Genomic DNA, 23,367 nt, shown 5'->3' on the forward strand with positions numbered 1-23,367 from the left:
TTGTCCTGCTGAAACGTAGTGTTACGGAGACCTCAAAGATAGGGCATAGCCATAGGCCTTAACACATCAGAAATGTAATGGCCTCTGTTCAAAGTGCTGGAAATGCAAACAAGAGGTGATTGAGATGTGTATCCAATGGCACCCCCATACCATCACTCCAGGTGATGGGCCAGTATAATGATGTCAAATGCATGCTGGCAGTGTGCATTCTCCACAATGCTACCAAACATGGATGCGGCAGCCATCATGGTGCTCTAAACAGAACTGGGATTTGTCTGAAAGATGACATGATGCCATTTTTTGGGTCCAGGTTCGTCATTGATCACACCATTGGAGGCACTCCTGCTTGTGATGCAGTGTCAAGGGTATCCAAAACCATGATTACCGTGCTGACATTACATGCTGCTGAAAATGTCGTTGAACTGTTCGTGGAGACACTTGTCTTGCAAACGACCCCATTTCTTGACTAAGGGTTTGTGACGTGGCTGTACAATCCATTAAGGCAATGTGGATAAGATGTCTGTATTCTCGACTGTTAGTGAGGGGGCCGCTGAGATCCTTCATGGCATTCTGTATGACTGTTCTGAACCCATTGATTCCATATTCTGCTGACAGTCATGGAATCGCAACCAACATGAGCAGCAATACTGTGGTATGATAAGCCGCAATCCTGGTAGGCTGCATACCACAGTCTATTCATAGCTTAAAATACTGATAGAAATGAGTATTCAAATTGATATTACAATCTTACAAAATTAACAAAAAAATTACAGAGACCTAAATCTTCAGAGAATGTCACAAATGCAGGAATATTGGTACTTATAAAATAGTAGTAGCTAATGTTCATTAAAAAGAAAGGTAAGAGTTATTAATTGCTAAAAGTGATTGCATGACTATACATTAACTCAGAATTAATTAAAATTGAAGTTAACTGAATATTTATTCTTAAATAATAAAATTTTTAAATTTTCAGTATTTGTTCTATATTTCAAACTAGCACTTTCAATCCTTATAAATTTAACATATATAGTCTATTAAACACAAGTGTGCTCAAAAGAAGACATATGTTAAATATGTATAATTTTTATTGTTTGAAGATGATCCTTTAAAAAGTTTTAAAGTACTAGTCTGAAATATGAACAAATGTTAGAAAATTAAAAATATACTATTTATTGAAAATATTTCAGTTTCACTAGATTATAACTACTTACTAGTCTTAGAATGTTTCCTCCTTTAAATTTTTATCCACATATTTTTAGTTTTAAGTTCATTATTATATAATAATATGACAAATGCTTTATTACAGCTTTTTATATGAATACTAGAGACTCAAACTGCAAGAAAAATCAGTTCAGTTCCTGTTTATGGATTCCTTTAGTGTTTCTATTAAAGTTTCTATTCTGGTCCATTTTATCTAAACTGCAAAAACAATAATTGGTTTAATAGGTTGTGGTTTGTATGTAAATTTTCGACTATAAATTCGTATCTTCTATTATCAGGACTTATTATACTGGTTTTACAGATAATATTACAAAGATTAACAGAAAACAATTTTTATTTTATTTCGTATACTAGGTTGTGGTTTGGTTTTGGGTTCAGTTACCATGTTGGTTAATAATAATTTTTGATTATGAAATCTAAATTTGAAAATAACATTAATCAGCAGTAAATCTTTTACAAAAACATCCTGTGCATTGATGCATCTGGAGCATCTCGTGGATTTACATGTCTTTAATGTCTCCATTCCTTTTAGTTCTGAAATATTATGAATTGCACCACCTGTACTCTGGCTCCATAGAATATTCAGTCACAGGCCATCTTTTCTTAATGGAACACTTAAGTCTGGGGCTTGGAATGACCTTGATGTGACACCACATATTCCAAATCTAACCCAAAATGGTGATCACTAAGGAACTTCCATGCACACAAAGCTAGAACTACTTAAAATAAGAGAGACAAAACCTTTCACACTTTGTTTCTAGCAGTTTTAATCCATAATAATAAACGTTTTTGGTCATTTTGAATGACCTTCTTCAGGTACAATAAGCTAATATAGGTACAATAATTTGCTAACCGATGTTCCAAACCAGCCTTATTGTACCTGAAGAAGGCCATTCAAATAGGCTGAAAACGTTTGTTCTTATGGATTAAAACTGCTAGAAACAAAGTGTGAAAGGTTTTGTCTCTCTTATTTGATCACTAAGGAAAATACCCCTGGAGTTTTATACTGGTTTACAGATTTATTGTTATTCCTAAGTAATTTGTACACAGTTGGATTCTTTCTGTTGCATTTCTGAATCAGCATCTGAGATAATCTCCTGATGTATATATTCCTCTCAGTGCCTGAATGAAATTATTCACCTTGATATAGTTCATGTTCCTAGTCTGTTGGTGTGTTGGATATCTATGAGAGTACTTGTTGATCAACTACTCAATCATGCCAACATGGTATCTGTGTCGTATAGCAATGCTTTTTATATACAGTAGAGCCTTGATTATCCTACCCCCGATTAACCGACCATCCTAGTCGGCAAATTTCAAATGTCCGCTAGTGATGTGGCGCTACAATATTTGGCTATGTCTTGGCTACTTTAATATTATTTTTACATGTTTTAGCTGGCAACACTCATTTGACCATGAAAGGGAGCCAGTATTTAAACGAGGCTTAATTTTCTAATTTTTAACGATACAATAGCGACGATTATTATTTAAAAAAGTTTTTGTTAGGCTTAACATCGATGAAAATTCAACGCAAAGTAGATTAATAGCGATATACTAATATACTAATTACATGGGATATAATAATATAATACACTAATAATGGATTTTTTCATACTTTTCGGTTATCCGACTTTTCAATTATCCGAAAAACCCCAGTCCCCAATTGAGTTGGATAATCGAGGCTCTACTGTACTCCCATTCTTTGTGTGTGTTGATCAAGCTATAGCAATGTTTAAAGGCCTGATGGAAAATAGCTGTGAATGCAGAAATATTAAACTCGAATGAATCCACCAAGATGGTATATAGAATGGATAGAATTCCATCTTTTTATAAATCCCAATATCAATCTGTCTACTCAGCAGCTAATGTATAGGAGATTATCTTTTGACTGGAATAAGAAAGCAGCCAAGAATTGCACTTCCTGGACTTATACATTAGTCTATATGCATTTCAGGTTAGATTTAGAATATGTGAGAGCCACATCAAGGTCACTCCAATCAAACTTAAGGAGTATGAGTGGTCAATTAAGAAAAGACAATATGTGACAGGCTTAGCTACATATTCTATGGAGCTAGAGATACAGGTGACATAAGTAATATGTCCTGTCCATAATCTTTCAGAATTAAAGGAGTGGAGTTTTTTGTTTTTTCTTGTATTATGAATAAAAACTGTTTCATCAATTATCTTGAGTATGGAAGTGCATTTTAGAATGACTTGAACTTAATTTCATTACAGAATACTCACTTGAAATTAGAGGTCACTCTGGCCAACTCATTTGCCAAACACATTTTTTATTTGCAAAAATAGAAAGTTATTCTTCAAGTTACTTTTTTGCTTATGGTGACTTTTTGTACCAACTTGAAGTGAAAGGATGACCAACAACATAAAAAAAATGCAAAGTTTTTATGACTGAGTTTCTTAAGCAACTTTATTTTTGTTTATTTACAGTAAAAATTGAATCAGACCAAGATTGTTTCATGTTCTGTGATACTCTTTTTCAGTGAGTGAATTTTTTTATTATCTGGCAATTGGAGAGGCAAACAGCTACTCCAATTGCCAGATGAATATAATGTTTGCAAATTGCAAATTTTGTAACAGGCAGCATGACCCTTGCTTGGAATATGCATCAGCAATAGTAAGGAAGAGCAGTGTGAAAATCAAAATTTTACTCTAATGTTTTGAATACAAACAATCTATTGAATTTTCATTGAAAATATTCTGTATCAAGTAACTGATGTGGACTATACTTCTCCTAACATCTATCAGTATCAGTTCATAATATCTGAAACAAAACTATTCATTTTCATCTTCTGAATCATCATTAATTACTGATATTGTGTTTTAAAACTAAGTCAAGAAACTGAACTGATATAATGTCTATATATATATATATCTCAAAACTGAGGTTCTTATATTATACGTCTTCCACAATGACAACTGATCATTGAATAGTTTAACTTGTCAAGACTGATAGACGATAACTAAAATCCTAGGGTATTGGAGCAAATTCTGAATTCTCAATACAAAATTCAAACATTTAGATGTTGTATTGGACAAAGTACTTACAGTTGACTGCACTGAAAAAGGTTATAAACTTGGCATACTTTTCATAATTACACTATTCATCTATTAAACATATGGTAAACATATGAGCTTAGATCAGTGGTGCACAAACTATTTTCATTTCCAACATAGAATTTTGTCAGAAATGAAAATAGTTTGTGTAAAATTTTACACAAACCCCTCATTTTATGTAAAATTTTGTTGCAACCCTGGATAGACAGTAGATGTTTTTTAATCATGAACATAGTTAAAGTGAAATTTTTTCTAGGATTTATGCTTATGTTTCTGCCTTACTGAAGGTATGAATAAAACATAATTTTATGAAACAGTGGTTTTATTTATGCATATGGGTATAAAATATTTATTTAATGAAAAATACTTTTAAAAATCTTTACATCATAAGAATTCAATGTGAGGTATGCTATTCTATTTTTATCTATATATATAAAAATGAATGTATGTGTGTGTGTCTGTCCTTTATGCATTACCACACCGTTTATCCAATTGTTGTGAAACTTTGGGAAGTTGTTAATATACTCCGGCGAAGGTTTGTGGCCATAGTACGATTGCCACGAAGCTTTGGGAAGTTTTTTAATACATTCCCGCGAAGTTTTCTGGCATTTACCCTACGATAGATGACGTGCGTTTACACGAGCATTCACACACAGTGTGTTTGATTGATTTCAAATTGTGAAGACCATTTCCTCTCCTTCAAAAAATATCTCTATATATGCATTTGTGAACTGTTATTTACGATATTCGTAATAATTTTTGTTTAATCACTTTATTTCATTTTTTTTTTTTTTTTTGCTAATTACGTATTCGCTCGAACTTTGTTAAAATCTTAACTGTATCCCGAACAACAACCGAAGTTGTAGGAGGAAATTCGCCTATTTTACCGATCTAGGGATCCCCCTTTTCCAAATTTTAATATCAACTCAAAATAATTTAAAAAGACAAATTACAATAAAACGGTTTATTATCCAACTATCAGAAATTTCACAATATGCCAAGGAAGAGAGGAAGGAGCAATTAAATAATTAAAATTATAAAGGATTAAAAATATATATATAAAAATGGGAAATATCGCGCTTCTGACAATCGCTACAAGTGTGTGGGCTAAATTTGGAGAATCCGTGCTTCTCGCATGGACAACTGTATGTGGCCAGCTCAAGCGTCAGAAAACCTTCCGATTTATTCGTGTACGCACCAGACGGAAAAACAAAAAATATTGTGTATCCACAAGCGCTCCAATAAATAAATAGAATTGAAATGACACTTTGAAATGTTTTCCCGATGAAAATGAATAATAATAATAAGTTTCAATAAAAATGATAAAATGTAAATTTAATTTTATCGTAACGAGTTTGCTTGAATTTCGTTTCTTCTGAGATCGCAGCAATGCGTGACAGGTAAGCTAGTAAATAATATAATTTCATTTCACTAATTTACTGGTACCTGATACTTGTTGAAGAAAAGCCTTATATTTTTTATTGTTGAATAATTTTCTTTGAATTTGGCGGCCCTGAAAAATTTTCTGGGTCACTTTGAAATTACATATAGATGAAAACGTTTGTAGAAAAAATTTTTCTGTTTGGTTATGAACTGGTGATGGTTTATTTGGTGAGTGCTATATAATTAAGTACCCAGTTTTTGAAATATAACCAAAAGCTTATGTAAACAATAGCATTAATGTGTATAAAAAAAATAATACCCGATTAAAAAAAAAAAGAGTAAAATCATTTCATATATCTTGGCTGGGCAATGTGTGGTATTCAGTGTTTTGGAAGTTATAAAGTTCAAAAAGTCCCATTTTGGTAATACATAGTGATCTTGACAGATTTATCAACTTGTTTCATTCACAATGTAAACAGGTTTGTCCCTGCTACTGTGCATTTTTACAGCCCAGTCAGATTCATGAAACAAACTACACAAAGAGAAAAAATTTTGTTTTGTCATTTTGAGCCAACTGGACTTCAAGACTTTCCAAAGACAACATTAGTTGAACTGAAGACTACATTCACTGGTTGTATCAACTTTCTCAGACCTAGCAAATGAATTTAAGAACAATCAGCTCAACATTGAGAATAGATAAAAATGAATCAAATATATTGATGTATAAAATGCATACTTATCATAAATCAAATGTGATATGTTCATAAAATATATCAGATGAATCTAAAATTGCAGACTATTGTTATTCATATACTAATACACTAAGAACCATTAGTTTATACTGCCTATGCTTTATATTACTTGTTACACAATAAGTTTCATTCAAGAGATTAAAAAGTACCAGCACTAATTGATGCTGATATTGAAAATGAGTATAAATAATTTTGTTTCAGATATTATGAGCTGTTATTGATCTTTGGAAGAAAAGCTTACATTAATAAAAGTCCACATTAGTTACTTGATATAGATTAGAATGTTTTCAGTGAAAATTCAATAGTTTGTATTTAAAAATATTAGATAGTTTCTATTACTGTTTCTTTAGCAATTGACTAAAAAATAATAGTTTTTGGTATTTAAAACACCATTAAATATTGAATTATGTTTTTGGATTAAATCAATCATAGACATTCTGAATTTCACTTTTCCATTTGGATTTTTAGATTTGCAGATTGATGTGATTATCAATTTCAAAAAGTTTTGAAATTTTCCATCAAAAACATTAAAAAAATTTACTTGGCTTACATTTTTTGCATGAATATGAGTATTTTGAGTTGTTGATTGTTCAATTTAGCCAAGCCATTCTAGTGAAATAAAATCTGAATTTTATGTTTTATTCTAACTTTTTTTAAAAATTGTGCTTGCACATACCAATCTAAAATTTTATCAAAAGTTTTATTCATCATAGTATATATTTTGGTAAATTTTGGTGTAAGTTTATTTCTTAGGCAGATTCCTCTATGGGAAGTGTGTAGCTTTTGTAAATAACTCAGTGAAAGTTCAAAAATAAATGTACTATATCAAAAAGTGTTAGGTTAATGCTACACTAAATACAAATATACTCCATTTAAATTCATTATTTATTTTTAATCAAAAAAGGCATGACAAATTTTGTTTTCTTGAACTGTAAATGAAATATAAATTTTAAACATGTTTTATTAATTTTAATCATAACAATAATGATTTCAATAAATGTAAAAATTTTATTAATAACAACTGAATTTTAACAGATCATTCCATGTCATTCATCCAGTAATTTTCTTAATTCGATCTATTCATTGATGGATGGCCACAGTGTCTTTTGAGATTAAAGATTAAAGATGACGTCAAAAAACAGTAAATAAGCATAATATAATATAACTAAAAACAGCCTCAAAAAAATGTAATAAATGTAAATATAGTCAAAATAACCATGCATTTTCAAAAGTTAAAAATATGATGTAGAACTCTAAATAAACAGAAAAGACAGAGTGCATGAAATGCTACTGTATTGTAAAAATAATGGCAAAAAATATAGTATTCAGGAAAAATTATACTAAGGACAGATTATGTAAGTGTAAATCATTCATTTGAACAGAATATGTCAATACAGAGCTTTCTGGAATATATTGGGAGTTTGTGAGATAGGACTAAGGTTATAAAGAATTTAAACCAGAAAAAATGTTAGAAATAATTATAAGAGCTAAAGATAGAAGAGACTGAATAGTCCATAAAACGATTATACTAGAGAATTAACATTGTAGAATTGTTAATAAATTATTACTATAATATATTAACTTCTGATTTTTGACTTATAACATACAAATTTATATATGTTGTGTTTAAATTTAAGAATTTTTTTGAATGATTTAAATTGGATATTGAAATGTTTATTTTGAAAGTCTCAAAAATTATTATTACTTTCTTGTTTTTCTGTAATTAAATTTATTTTGGACCAAAACTCTGCATTATTGAGCTCACTAACTTAAATATCACTTTCTCAGGTACTTAGGGAAAACCTAGCCCTATATCAGGAAAAGCATAATAAACAAGCATAACTTCAAACCCACATATTCATATACATCTAGATGTCAATCAGCACCCAGACATTATTATGAAAATATGACATTTTCTCTTTACTTTCCTTTCTCTATTTTTTGTTGATTCAACTTTTTAAGCTGAAATAAACTTGTATAAATTTCTTGCTTAGGAATCATAAAAATATCCAGAAACAACTCTACTATCTATTAATAGATGCAAATGTCAACAGAACTGAAACTGACAATTTTGTTCATACCTGAAGAGTTTACAGAACACATGCATTTGTGATATCACCAAAATAAATGCATTCTATAAATTAGTTGGCTATATGCTATTTTTTCTTTTCAAGTTAATTTTCAAACAATGAGATACATTAACTTCATTTTCTTAATGCTAATTTCAATATGAATTTGTAGATAAATAATAGTAGGTTCAAATTATCCAATAATCTGAATTAGATTCAGTTGTATAAACATGTGTCTACAATTCAGGTATACATATTATTATTAATAAATTCATGTCTATGATGGAAAAAAGTTAAATATAGAATAAATAAAATTATTATAAACAGAAAAAAAATAGCTATCATACTCAAAATTATTTGTAGGAAATAATAATTACATCAGATGAATCAAAAGTAATTTTGTCATTCAACATTGAAACATTACAACTAAAATGACTATTGTAAAAATGAAACTAACCTTTCTACACTCCATTACATCAAACTCAATTTCAACTACTGCTTACTATTATTTTAACTTCTTTTTTAAAATTCCTTTCCCTAAGTATTTTCAGACTTTTGTACATTAGCAGAGTTGGTTTGTTTTAAACAGTTCTTACCTTTTCTAATACTTCTTGTTTTGGAATATCTTTAAAAAATCAAACTGGCTTCTTTTTTCTTTAATTTATTTTTTGAAAATTTTTAAAATTGTTTCTTCTACGAATTTCTTTATCTTTTTCAATTTACATTCCATCCAAATATTTATTCCAAAAATAAATGTTTAATGATTTCTTCAAACCACATATATGCTGTTTTACTTTGCCCCTCTCTTCTTTATGACTCATTTCCACACTGTGAGTAACACATCTATGTCTTTCATGTTAATTGCCCTTAGTATGGTAGTGAATCAGGAGAATAAAATAGAATTTGAAAAAGTTAAGTTAATTTATGGGATCAAGAAAGAGCAAAATCGATGGACAATCAGTAAAGCTTAAACAGGGATGCAACTAACCTGAAAGATGTAGAAACCCACATGCATGATGTAGAAACATGAAGAAAATATGTAGAAACATTACCCATAGCATAGAAATAGATCATAAAGAAGAGAAGAACAAAGTAAACAAACAGTGCTGTTCATGTGGGTTAGAGAAATCAGGAAGGTTTATTTTTGAAATAAAGATTTGAATAGAATGTAAATTGAAAAAGATGTAGAAATTTCTAGAAGCAGCAGTTTAAAAGAATTTTTGAAAAAAAAAAACCAGTTTGAAGGATTTTTTAAAAAACATTCCAAAACAAAAAGCATTAAAAGAAATTAGAACTGTTTGAACTAAATCAACTGTGATGATGGATAAAGAAGTCCAAAAGTCCTCAGTGAAAGAAATTTTTAAAAAGACGTTCGATTTCACTACTCCAGTAAGCAGTAGTGAAATTGAATATGAAAAGTCTCTCTAACATACTTGCTAGATATTTTTTAGCCACATAAAATGAAAAAAAAAAAAAACTAATCATAACACAAGTGCTTAATTAAATATATAAAATAAAAACAAAGTACAGAGAAGAAACAATAGTAAGCTAGCATGACTTAAAAGTCAAATATAACTGATAATAGTGGTCAAATAAACAAAATTAATTAATATAAATTATCATAAGGCTAATATTATGCTAAATTACATTTCATATATATTACGATTATTATTTTATAAATATTTAAATCATAAAAGTGGCATGATCTGGATGAATAAGCAAGGAACAATATTAGCATAAAGCAGTAAAATTCCTAACTAGAAAAACTAAAAGAACAATTTTAACTCATAGTTTAAAATAGTTTTATTTGCATTAGTGGAATATAACACAACTTTTAAAACTAGTATATTTATATTCCAAATAGGCAAACAATTAATATTTAATAATTTAATAAATTTTTAAAAATTTATAAGTTATATTAATTATATGAATACTTAACTCTTATATACTATTAAATTAAAATGACTTATAAAGTAATGATTGCTATTGCTAAGGAATATTTGTTGTAAACCAAAGAAAAAAGATACTTCAAGTGTTATCAAAATTTTTAAACTTCTTTTGCAGTTCTTCCCATAAAAAGTTTTGTAAAAGGTAGTAAAATACTTGAAATACTTTGGAAGTGACTGTTTTGAAATTTTTATTTCAATAAAGCAAATGAAGCTATCTTGAAAAGGCAAGTCTTTATAATAATTGTTCAAATACAATAGAGTCTTGATTACTCATACTATTACAGAAAATTTATTTAATTAAATTTAATTTAAAAATAACTGAAATTTTCTAAAAAATGCATAAAATTGTATATGTATAATTGTATACAGTGGTGCCTCGTATAACATAATCCGTTCCAGGTGCACGTCCGTTAAGTAAAAAGTCCGTTATACGAAACGCATTTTCCCATAGAAATACATGTTAAAACATATAATTCGTTCTGCAGCATAAAATAGCCGTACTGTGCCATAAAAAAAATGAAAATGGAGCAGTCACCAATTATGCTGGGTAGTCAGATGTTGTGAGAAGGAGGGGGAGGAACACTTTCTTCACACATTCATACAGATAGACTTTCAACACATTGCAGCAGGTCTCTTTTTATTGTTTTTTAATCAGAGTCAAATTCAGGAGAGGCTACTGGAGCTTGCAGGGTCATCTCCTCTTGTTCAATCCTTTGTTTTTTGCTTGCTGGCTTCTTGAAAAACATGTCCAAGGTGGTCTGTTTCTCTCTCTTCTTCAACATCTGTCGGAAATAACAGGCAAGGGTGAAATTGTAGAGATCATTGATCCTGTTGGCCTCAGCTCTGTTTGGATAATGAGGTGTTGGTAAACTGTTGAACAAATGGGGAGCAAGAAATCATCAGGAGTGAAAGTTGACACTTTCACTCCTGATGATTTCTTGCTTTGTTTCAATTGAAATCACTTTTCTGTTTTTTTTAGAAGCCATGATTTGCACAACACTTGAATAAATGTAAATACCCTGCAATGAGGTGATATACGTAATAAACAAGGGAGCAAGCCAAATCCCAACAGGAGTTCTGTACTTCAGATATACTAATAATATATTCTAATAATACTAATAAATTATAAAAATAGCAGATTGTCATTGGCAACGGCAAAAGGGTGGAAACATCATTCGCACTTGTTCGCAGAAAGTCCGTTGTTCGCAGCGTCCATTATTCGAGGCGTACGTTATATGAGGCACCACTGTATAATGCTAAACGTTAAAATGATTATTCAATCAAATTTAAATAAAAAAGTTACAGAACAATTTATCAATTTTAATCATCATTACTGAAAGAGAATTTTCAGTTATATAAATATATTTGTTATTCTTTTGTCATAAAACAGATTAATATTTGTTTAAAAATATGTAAATTAATAAGACTGTACAAGCCACTTAAAAATTCTACAAAATCTTATATATTGGAAGTTTCAAAGATATACAAAAATAATGTGAACATAATGATAAATTCAAAGACTGAAAGAACTATCGACAAAAATAAAAATTTCAAGAATGGATAATTCTACATTCAGTAATTAAATATATTTTAAGTTCATACTTTTTAATGAAATATTAGTATGTGATTATTTTGTTACTGTAAAAACTTTAATGAGCAATTAACATCAATTCACTTTAAAAATTTTTTTAACTAACTATTGCTCAAATAAAAGACAATTTTTTCTATTTTCTTCTTAAGTTCAATAAAAGAACCATATTTCAAAATTTTGTAGTATGTTTTCTAAAATATTATTTATAACAAAATATATAGGACTAGCGTTCAAATAATTTAACAAACTTGAGTACACTTATTTTTTAATCTTAAAATTACTTGATTTCAATTATGCATTTTGTTAAAATATATATTATGCAGTCAGACCTCAGAACACCCCTATTTACAAACAAAATTTTGAATGCCATATTTACTCTGGTTCATGTACAATAACTATGTTTCCAAACAAGCTGCTTGGCAGAGCTGCCCACCAATGGTCAACTTCCTAATACTTCCTATGTTAAAGAAAGTTGACGATCCAACCAATCAACAACAAGACTACTGATTCAGTAGTGGTGCCAAGATTTGCATAGTGTCATTAAACGTCACAACAAAACCATCAATGATGATGTTATTAAAATTAGATTTCAATGCACATAATGGTAAGATACTACTATCCTCTTTTCAGTACGTGTCACAATTCAATTTAAATCAAATTAATTAAAATAAACCTGCATTAATTGACATTTGCATAATATAAATGACATCCAATAATTCATATTTAATTTGAGTGGCAAAGTATAAAAAGNAACAACAAAATATAAAAATTCTTAGAAAACAATAAATTGGGAAAGTACAATGAATCCATACAAGGTAATTCTAAATGTGCATTACAGATGATACATGAAAACATTTTGATTGGTTATCATAAAATTTGTTTTAAATACTTGATCAAATTTTTAGTAATGTATTAAGATAGGAATTAATAATATCATTACAAGTATCAGAAAGAAATTTTTTACATGTAAAAGGTAATTAACTTATTATTATTAGTATTACGTTATAAATTTAATAATAGAATAGACTCATTTTATGCACTTTTTATTTCGTTTTGTGCACATATTATTGGAATTATCTTTGTATCTTGGAAGAAATCCCAATAGATTTTCATATTTACATTTAAGTTTTGGAGCTGCAATGTTCAAATTGCAGACCTAAACATTCCTACTGTCTATTTGTCCTCCGTCAATGTTGAGAATGGAGTTAGATGAAAATCAAGATCAGATATGGAAATCTTAGGAGGCTGGAAGCCCTGACTAACTATATATGAATTTATAGTCTAAAACAAAAGTCATGTGATTTCAATCTAAAATTTTCTCAGGAAGAAAGATAGATGACTGACATGACTTGATTCTTATCAGGAGAAGTATGATGTACAAGGCAAGATACCAGTCAAATATGGAAAACTTAGGGGCTGTCTTCTCAATTAACTTATACTGTATATACAAATATATTGAATATACAAATTTCTGATCTAAACTGAAAGAGATTTTTTTAAAATTGAAAGATGATTAAAAATTGCAGCCTAATGTAAATAATTGCTCATTTCATAGTATAATTATTTATCTATCTGTCTTAACAAATTTGACATATTAGTTAATAACATCAATTTATAGTAAATATTAACTGGTATCCATCTAAAAGATTGTCAAATAAAACTCACTAAATTATTATAGTACAGTATTTTTATCTAACTCTACATTTAAGAGAATAATATATTAATAAAATGTAAAATAAAAGTTTCAAGAATACCTATGAGATAAAATATTAGAACTTACAATTACCTGTACAGCCATATGATCAATAAATTATGAATAAATAACTGTTCAAATGTAATGTTACAATGTAATGTATTCTGTCTTATGGTGTTAAAACCAATCTTTTATTCAAAAACTGCAAGTACTTTCAATAATTTATAACTATCCTCTTCAGGCTAATACGATTAGACACAAATCAAACAAGATTTTTCATAATTAGAAAATAATAGCAACATTTTTTAAAAATGTTTGAGCATGGAATATAAGAAATTTGATATTTGATAATAAAGATTAGAAACTATTAAAAACAAAAGTTAATAAATTTTAAAAACAAAGATAAAATGAAATGCTAATAGTAGCTCCAATATAATGTTAATTGTTGTCCCTGAGAAAGTGTTGTAAAAGTATGTCATATTCCTAATTTTTCCAGCAAATCAACCTTATCTCTGTTATTGCATAAACTGTCTCTCTGGGACAATAATCAAAATTATATTGAAGCTACTACTAGAATGCTCCAGACACATATCCAAAAATATCAGAAAGACATATGAAATAATAACTATACTGGCCAAAAGAGTCTTACAAGTTAGATCAAGATTATGAACCCCTCTGATACCAAGCATTAGTACATATGACAGAATAGAACAACATTATTCCTACGGAAGGCATACCTCCTCCCTCCTATCATGTAACAGTGCCACCCTCAACATTCCCAAACTATAGATCACATTATATGATTGACTAAAATCTTAAAACTATGAATTATTATAAAAGAACATTTCATTTTATCTTTGATGACTGGTATAACACTAGTGCTAACAGGAAAAATATGATGTACAGGGGCAAAGACATTGCTAATTTGAGGTGGAGGGATATATTTTGAATTAAATAAATTTAAAAAAAACAATTAAAAACTACAGCCTGGAATTATGACGATTTCACAATAAATAATTGCTCATTTTTTATAAACTTTAAACAACAAATATAAGATTTTTAAATATGAAAAATCTTGTTTGATTTGAATCTAATTGAGTCAGCCTGAAGAGAATAGTTGTAAACTATTGAAAGCACTTGCAATTTTTGAATAAAGCATTGGTTTTAATGCCATAAAACAGAATACGTTACATTGTAATACTACATTAGATCAGTGGTTCCCAAAGTGGGTGGTGAATAAATCTAGGGGAGCAAAAATAAGCAAATGAGCAGCAGGGGTGCTGGAGACAGGATACTGAACAGTGACCATAGATAAAGGTAGGGATCACTGACAGATTTTCCTTTTCCTCTGTTAAATGGATAACAAGAAATATTTTCAGATGTTGAGAATAATGTATGGTAAGGACACAACGTGTAAGGTTCATACGTTTTCCTAAGAATATTTCCAAGCCTTTCTCACACAAGAAAAAATGGATTAGGGGGCATTGGGGTACAGTTGGGGAGTTGGGTATAACTTCATGAAACAAAGGTGGCAGTGGATTGAAAAAGTTTGGGAATCACTGCACTAGAACAACAATTGGCATGATATGCAATTAATTTATAATTGTTCAAATCATTAATATAAATATTTATTATTTTCAAATATAATTGGTTTAACTTCTTCAAAGCAAAAATAAATATACAGTACATAACAAAAAAGTTGTCTAATCATTAAAAAATAAAGCTTTATCAAAATGAAGTGTTTTTGGTCTATTTCTAAAGTAAATAAGCATTGCATCGAACAACTAATTTAATAACCATTAAAAAAAAGAGAGAGAGAAATGAAAAAAAAAGAAAGAACAGGAAAAAAAGTTGTTATTATTAAGTTTTTAAAAACTTCACACTGCAATTATCAAATTTATATCTCCAATATAGTGTATATTTATATTTTCTTCCATACAGAAGATTCTATATGATAAATAAAAATATAAGCACAATAAATGTTTCCATTTCAAAGTAAAACATGGCTCACATTCATGTAGAGGGGAACCATTGTATAATAAATTATTATTTGTTAAACATAATCTATAACATTAAAAATATAAAAACTAAAATGATACATTCTCTTTTTATTCTGAAATTTTGTTTCAATAACAAATAGGTCAATGCATTTGATAAATGCAAGTATTCTAGCACAAAAATTGGTTAAACCATAATGTAATAAGTGTATACAAAATTAAATGCATTTGAATTAAATACTTTGCTAACCTTTCCATCACACTAACAAAAACTATTATTTTTCATGAAAGGTAGTATCACTAACAAATTAAAAATTAAAATGAAAAACAAGAATATGTTAACTTAAATGTATGATAAGTCAAATAGACAAAAAAATTAAAGAATTTTAATATTTTCAAAAAATAAATAAATAAAGTTATACTCGATTTATTAAATATTGAAAATTTAGAGTCAAAACTTAGTTATTAAATAAAATTATAAATACAGTACAATATTTACCCCTCAACTAACATGGAGTATTCTGAAAGACTTAAGAAATTTAATTTTTCTATAACTTTCCTTCCTGTTAGGGGAAATAATTGTCCCTCCTTATATTTTTAAGTGAACATACCATCTGCCAGTTTAAAAGTAATGCATGTAATAATCTATAATAGTTTTCATTTTATTCTAGTTTGTTTTCATGAATGGTCTCTGACACCACTGCATGTATCAGGTCAGTCCATAAGTTAGTGTGTATTTTATGACCTTGAGAAAAATCTTGTTTTGCTGTTAAAAATGCCAGTCTAATGTGATACTTTTTACACTGAAGTGTTAAATTGGATCTCATTCATATAATACTGTTCAGAATTGGGAACATTTCAGTTGTTTATTTTTGTTAAAATGGAAGTAACAGATGAATATAAGAGACATGTTTTATACTTTTTATTTTTAAGTGATGAGAATGCTACAAATGCAGCCAAAAAATTAAATACTGTTCATAATCAANTATGCTATAAAGATATAATTTATAAAGTAATAATTGAGATTCATGATTAATCCATCAGACATATATTGTCTATGTTAGATAGCTTAACTATTATTAGTAGCTATTATTGCATAACTAGTAGTGATAGCAAAACTAATTGATTACTCAATACAACTGATAATGCTTTTTTATTATCATATTAATTTATTTACATAACATTTTTTGGCTATATTCAGAGACTAGGTCTGTACATCAAGATTATATTAATAGATGTATTGATTAATTGGCATATTATAATATATATATTTTATTTTTGTATTTCGACAACAACATCCTAGTCGGCAAATTTCAAATGTCCGCTAGTGATGTGGCGCTACAATATTTGGCTATGTTCATTAAGTATTAAAATTAGACATTCATTAATTTTTCAAAGTAAAACAAATTCCTAAATAATTTGTAACAGTCTGTTTTATTTACACCATTTAAAAATTTCGCCAAAATGCGCACGAACTTATGGACTGACCTGATATGTGACATTACTAGATTTTTCATGTTAAGTTGCTGAGTAATAACACAGCTAAGGCATGTGTAAAGACTATGTAGACACAGTTAAGACAAAAATAATTTGTTTTGTAATAAATAATACATATAACTAATGAAAAAGGAAAAGAAGTAATAATTCTGACATTATTACAACAAAATTCAGTTTAATCTTGTGTAATCAGTAACAAAGAAATAAAGCTCATTTCTTAGTTTACTAACATAATATATTCTTATATTTCAAACTGAATAAGCCCTTTTAAATACAAATGTTAAAATCCTAAATGCAAATTCAACTAAGTAGTCTTTGAGACTATACAATGTTACTTAAAAGATTAATGTTAATGACAGCTTTACGAATATATTTTATGTAATGACTCATGAAAATTATGTTGTTTAATTAAATTATTTATTTGTCAGTTATTTTTTTATTTAATTGAAATCTTATGTATTTCCACCTAGAACTTAATTTCATAAAATATAGTATTTTAGCAATAAATGCTTTTATTTATCTAATTATTTCAGATCTCACAGAACACATTTATAGATAACTAGCAGATCCTGCCACGCATTGTTGTGGCTCAAAATGTATCTATTATAAATGTATAACACTTCCCCATGGGGGGAGGAATTTTTCAAAAAATCCCTTCTTAGTGTATATTCTGTTAATGTACCCTATTAAAACGCAAAAAACCGCATATAAAATAGTATAAATAGAAGCAGAGTTCTTCACGGTAAGCCTTAATCCTGTCCATCTCCCCCCAGTGGGGGGAATTTCAACATGTATATTATATGAAAACACATGTGTATTCGAATGCAACATTGTGTCAAAATTTCAAAGGAATCAGTAGGAACAAATGAACATTACATTTTTATTTATATAGATATTATAGATAGAAGATGATCTGGGTTTGTTTTTAGTTCATCCTCACAGAAAAGTGTAATGCCTCACAGAAAAGCAAACTTAGGTCGTCGTACTCGCAGAGTTAGCGCCATCTGTTGGACATAAAAGCCTTAATCCTAGATGATATCTTTTAATTTATATGAATGTCTAACAGAATAATGTACAGCCTATGTCCGCCCTGAAGTTCCATTCTAAATATTGGTGAAAGAATTTTTGAAATCGGATGAGTAATTTCGGAGATTACCTCCTACATCCAAACTTACAAACTTTACCTCTTTTTAATATTAGTATAGATTAGGGGTCCCCAAAGTGGTCGATATCGACCCTTTGAGGTCAATAAGAGTTCTCCAGGGGTCAATTAATACACGAGGGTCGAAAGAGGGTCGATTAATACCAAAGAGGATCAATTAAATTGTCTAGGAAAAAAATAGAATATTCCAATAAAAATTCAAAACACAGATATGATCAACAACATTACTGACTACCCTAGTTATAACTTGAGTTTTGCCTTAGCCTATGCCGCTTTAAGCATGTGTTAATCTGTTTTCATACATCTGGCAACTGTACTAGTAAGTGTTGCAAACATGTTATGAACACTGGTAGTTCATTATACACAGACATACGTTATACTGTTACACTCTAGTAGAGTTGTCACTTTAAGTATTTTATATCTAAATGTAGATATTTTGTCCTTTACAAAGAAAATATCATAATATATCGAAAATCATTAATACAGTACAGAAGCATTTGCAAGAAAAAATGGCCTTTCAAGTAAAAATGGAGCTATTTAAATCTTCACTGGCACGATCCAATTTTAAATATTTTTCAAACTTGCGAGTACTAAAAGAAAATAGAAAGGCTTCCGATTGTAATGTGGAGATATATAAACATTTTGATAAATTAAGAGAAGACTTTAAAGCATGTTTCGAAGAATTGGAAAATATGCATGTTTCTGAATGGTTTGCTAATCCATTTGATGTAAAAATAGATAATGAAGGTAGTGAAACTGGCTTAGAAGATGAATTGAGTGAAATATGTGTAAATCTCGAAGCTAAAGTGTTGTTTAAAAATAAAAACCTCAGTGAATTTTAAAGCAATAACAATATTGCCACTAAATATCCCAAGCACAGAGCAGAAGCCGAACCTTTCTTACTTGCATTCCCAACTTCATATGTGGTTGAAGCTGGTTTTAGCCACGCGAATGCAATTTTGACAAAACAGAGAAACAGATTGAACTTGGAAAACCATGGTGATTTGCGACTAAAGCTTACCAATTTTCAACCGAATATCAATAATCTTGCTGCTTCTCTTCAGAGACATCCATCCCACTAATATCAACTATTTTAATAAAAAGGTATGTCTACATATTTTTAAGGCATTCAGTAGTAGTCACAAAATGACAGTAAGAGGTCATCCAATATAACTAATGTTATGTTTTCAAAGATAAGTGTGTATTTTACGTATTATGACATGTATGTTTTAAGAACTATAGGCAAATTTTCATCTATCCATAATTTTGCTATTACTTTTTAAGATTATAAATCAGTAGAAAATATCTCCTTTTTCTGTTAATGTTATTGGGTGGATTTTATAAAATATGGGAACTATAAATTCTTTTGTTGGGTTGTTATGCTGGTCTCCTTATCGCTTAACATTAGAAATGCAAAAATGGTTTAATGTTTTTGTTAAATACTTAATCTGGGGGTCGATAAGAAGGCAAATATTCTATAAAGAGGTTGACAAGAAAAAAAGTTTGGAGATCCCTAGTATAGATAAGATTCTTCACTCACACTATATATAATGTTAGATGTGAAAATGGAAGTTACTCATAAAAATACTTAAGTAAAGATTATGGATTCCTTGAGGCTAGCTGTTATTAAATTAATAAATTTAACAGATAAGAAGAATTATGAATAAATACATATCTTTCAAGTAGATGATAATTTTTAAAGCACAGCTTGTTTCTTACAAAACTTTGTATTATGAAAGTAAATATTACCAGTAGTGTATTAAAAAATTTTCTTAATACATATTGTCATAGCTGAGATATATTAACGAACAACAAAATATAAAAATTCTTAGAAAACAATAAATTGGGAAAGTACAATGAATCCATACAAGGTAATTCTAAATGTGCATTACAGATGATACATGAAAACATTTTGATTGGTTATCATAAAATTTGTTTTAAATACTTGATCAAATTTTTAGTAATGTATTAAGATAGGAATTAATAATATCATTACAAGTATCAGAAAGAAATTTTTTACATGTAAAAGGTAATTAACTTATTATTATTAGTATTACGTTATAAATTTAATAATAGAATAGACTCATTTTATGCACTTTTTATTTCGTTTTGTGCACATATTATTGGAATTATCTTTGTATCTTGGAAGAAATCCCAATAGATTTTCATATTTACATTTAAGTTTTGGAGCTGCAATGTTCAAATTGCAGACCTAAACATTCCTACTGTCTATTTGTCCTCCGTCAATGTTGAGAATGGAGTTAGATGAAAATCAAGATCAGATATGGAAATCTTAGGAGGCTGGAAGCCCTGACTAACTATATATGAATTTATAGTCTAAAACAAAAGTCATGTGATTTCAATCTAAAATTTTCTCAGGAAGAAAGATAGATGACTGACATGACTTGATTCTTATCAGGAGAAGTATGATGTACAAGGCAAGATACCAGTCAAATATGGAAAACTTAGGGGCTGTCTTCTCAATTAACTTATACTGTATATACAAATATATTGAATATACAAATTTCTGATCTAAACTGAAAGAGATTTTTTTAAAATTGAAAGATGATTAAAAATTGCAGCCTAATGTAAATAATTGCTCATTTCATAGTATAATTATTTATCTATCTGTCTTAACAAATTTGACATATTAGTTAATAACATCAATTTATAGTAAATATTAACTGGTATCCATCTAAAAGATTGTCAAATAAAACTCACTAAATTATTATAGTACAGTATTTTTATCTAACTCTACATTTAAGAGAATAATCATAAAGCTGAATTATATCAAAACAAAAATACTGTATATACATGGTTTATGATAAAATTTTGAAACGTGTAATAAAAATATTGATAAACTATAAAATTTGAATATATTTATTAAAAACATTATATTATATTTAATCTTATTCACCACAAGATGATTATAATTAACTTTAATATCAAACATGGATTTAATTAACACAAAAAATTTAATAAATATATAAATAAAATACTGTTTATGAATATATAATAGAATATTTTAAAAAGCTATGAAACTAACAGTAAAACCAAAAACTATATAAACTAAAAACAATAAATTGGAGAAAAGTAACCTATTTTTAACACTTTAAAGATTTAACTTAATGTTTTATGCTAATAAAAACCCAACTGAAAATAAATCTGAAAATATTTTAACAGACTAAATAATCAAAATGGTAAAAGTGTCAGTTTACTACTCTAATGGACTCAACATTAAATTCAGGCAAGCAAAAATCTTAAGGAATTTTTCATGGGCAGCCTGTCCAGATATGTCAATCACTATCTCTCACCACCGTGGTCCACTGATGGTCTGGCCAAGCCTATGAAAGATACAATTAAAATACTTTCTTATCGCCACAGGATGACAAGATTAAAAAATAATTAAAATATTTCTGTTCAGCTTTTCATTGGATGTGTTCTTTGTTTTCTTGCAGTTTCCATTGGTTTCATTAAATAAAATATATTCTTCATATGATAATTATATATGAAATAAACAAATTTGTCTCTCCATGTTAAAATTATTTTATGATGGTGAAATCAGCACTTTAATGCTAACAGAATTATCATTTTAGCTATAATAAAAACAAGTACTTTCAATATCTTCTTCAAGTAAATTTCTTCAATGCTGCCATTAATATGGATTAATATTCAAGTGTATTTCCATAAAATGCAAATCCTTTCAAAGGTGTGTTAGACCTCTATTACAGCTTTTCAGTTGTTATTTAATCAAAAACAAAGCACATTGTAAGTGATGTAAGCAGAAATAGTAAGTCCTCTTGCTGACTTCATTCCCAACACTTGAAAATGGCTATAAAAGAAAATATGGTGCTAAATTAAGAGGTTATTTGTAATCAACAGAAACATCCAAGTGACAGAAAGCTGCTTCTACTTTGACATAATTAACTTTGGCAATTGTAGCAAATTAACTAGTATTGCTTTCAGACAGGGTAGAGCTTATTTGAAACAGAAATTAAATTAAAACAAAATCACTTAAGTTTCCATTACAATTTTTTTGTTTTCTGGCAATATGGAGCTCAGGCCTTATGAGAGCATCACTTCTTTATGTTTGACAAAGTGATTAGCTCTTAATTGATGTCATTTTTTATTTTGTTTTTAAAGCTTCTCACAAGAATAAACAATATGTCATTATTAGAACGACAATATGTCATTTATTGAGATAAAATGGGCATCAAGTTGATTAAACATGATAATGTTTAATCAACTTGATGCCCATTTTATCATTAAAATAGCCATTAACAAACCTACAAAAATCAAAACATCTGTTTCAGTTAAAATTTTTTGAGTCAATTTCAACTCATTTGTTAAAAGTGTGAATCAACTTGTACGAAAAAATTATAATTTATGCATCAGATGCAAGTACAAACAACATTGATATATTTTAAATTCTAAATATCTAAATTCTAAAGATAAATATGCTTTCTTTTTTACTGACTAATTTGTATTGTTCTGAATAGTTTATTTCAGGCCTTTGATATTTGTTTAAATATGGAATATGGTCAAAAATTAATGCATTGAGTTCAGTATAAGTCGAGAATGAGTAAATATACAGTTACAAAAAGCAAGTATCACAATAACTATATACATATACCTGTCTACTGACAAAATTGGTAATCATCTGCCATTTTCTTTCAGGAATAATGGACAATTGAAATGATGTTGTCATCCACCAATTGTCTGTCATCAAATTCCTGTACAAATCCAGGGATAACTCAACCATAGCCATTCACATGAAACTGTTGCTGGCATATGAAAAAGTAACAATTGACTACAGCAGTGTGTCAATATGGCTTGCCAGATTCAGGAATGGTGACTTCAGTATTCATGATAAACTATGTCCTGGAAAACTGACAACTGTAGCAAATGATTGTGATGCTGATATCATTTACCAGTTCATTCAAGAAGACAGGTGCATAACAACAAGGCAATTCATAAA

General features: G+C 28.6%; 1 protein-coding gene across 2 annotated transcripts in view; it reads right to left on the reverse strand.

Moving 5' to 3' along the window:
* The window catches only part of LOC111634038 (voltage-dependent L-type calcium channel subunit beta-2-like), a 73,943-nt gene that overhangs the window by 48,208 nt on the left and 2,368 nt on the right, over window positions 1-23,367 (reverse strand). The window lies entirely within an intron of this gene.

This window comes from Centruroides sculpturatus, unplaced genomic scaffold, assembly GCF_000671375.1.
Source record: "Centruroides sculpturatus isolate CEXI.00-Female unplaced genomic scaffold, Cexi_2.0 scaffold887, whole genome shotgun sequence".
NCBI lineage: Eukaryota > Metazoa > Arthropoda > Arachnida > Scorpiones > Buthidae > Centruroides > Centruroides sculpturatus.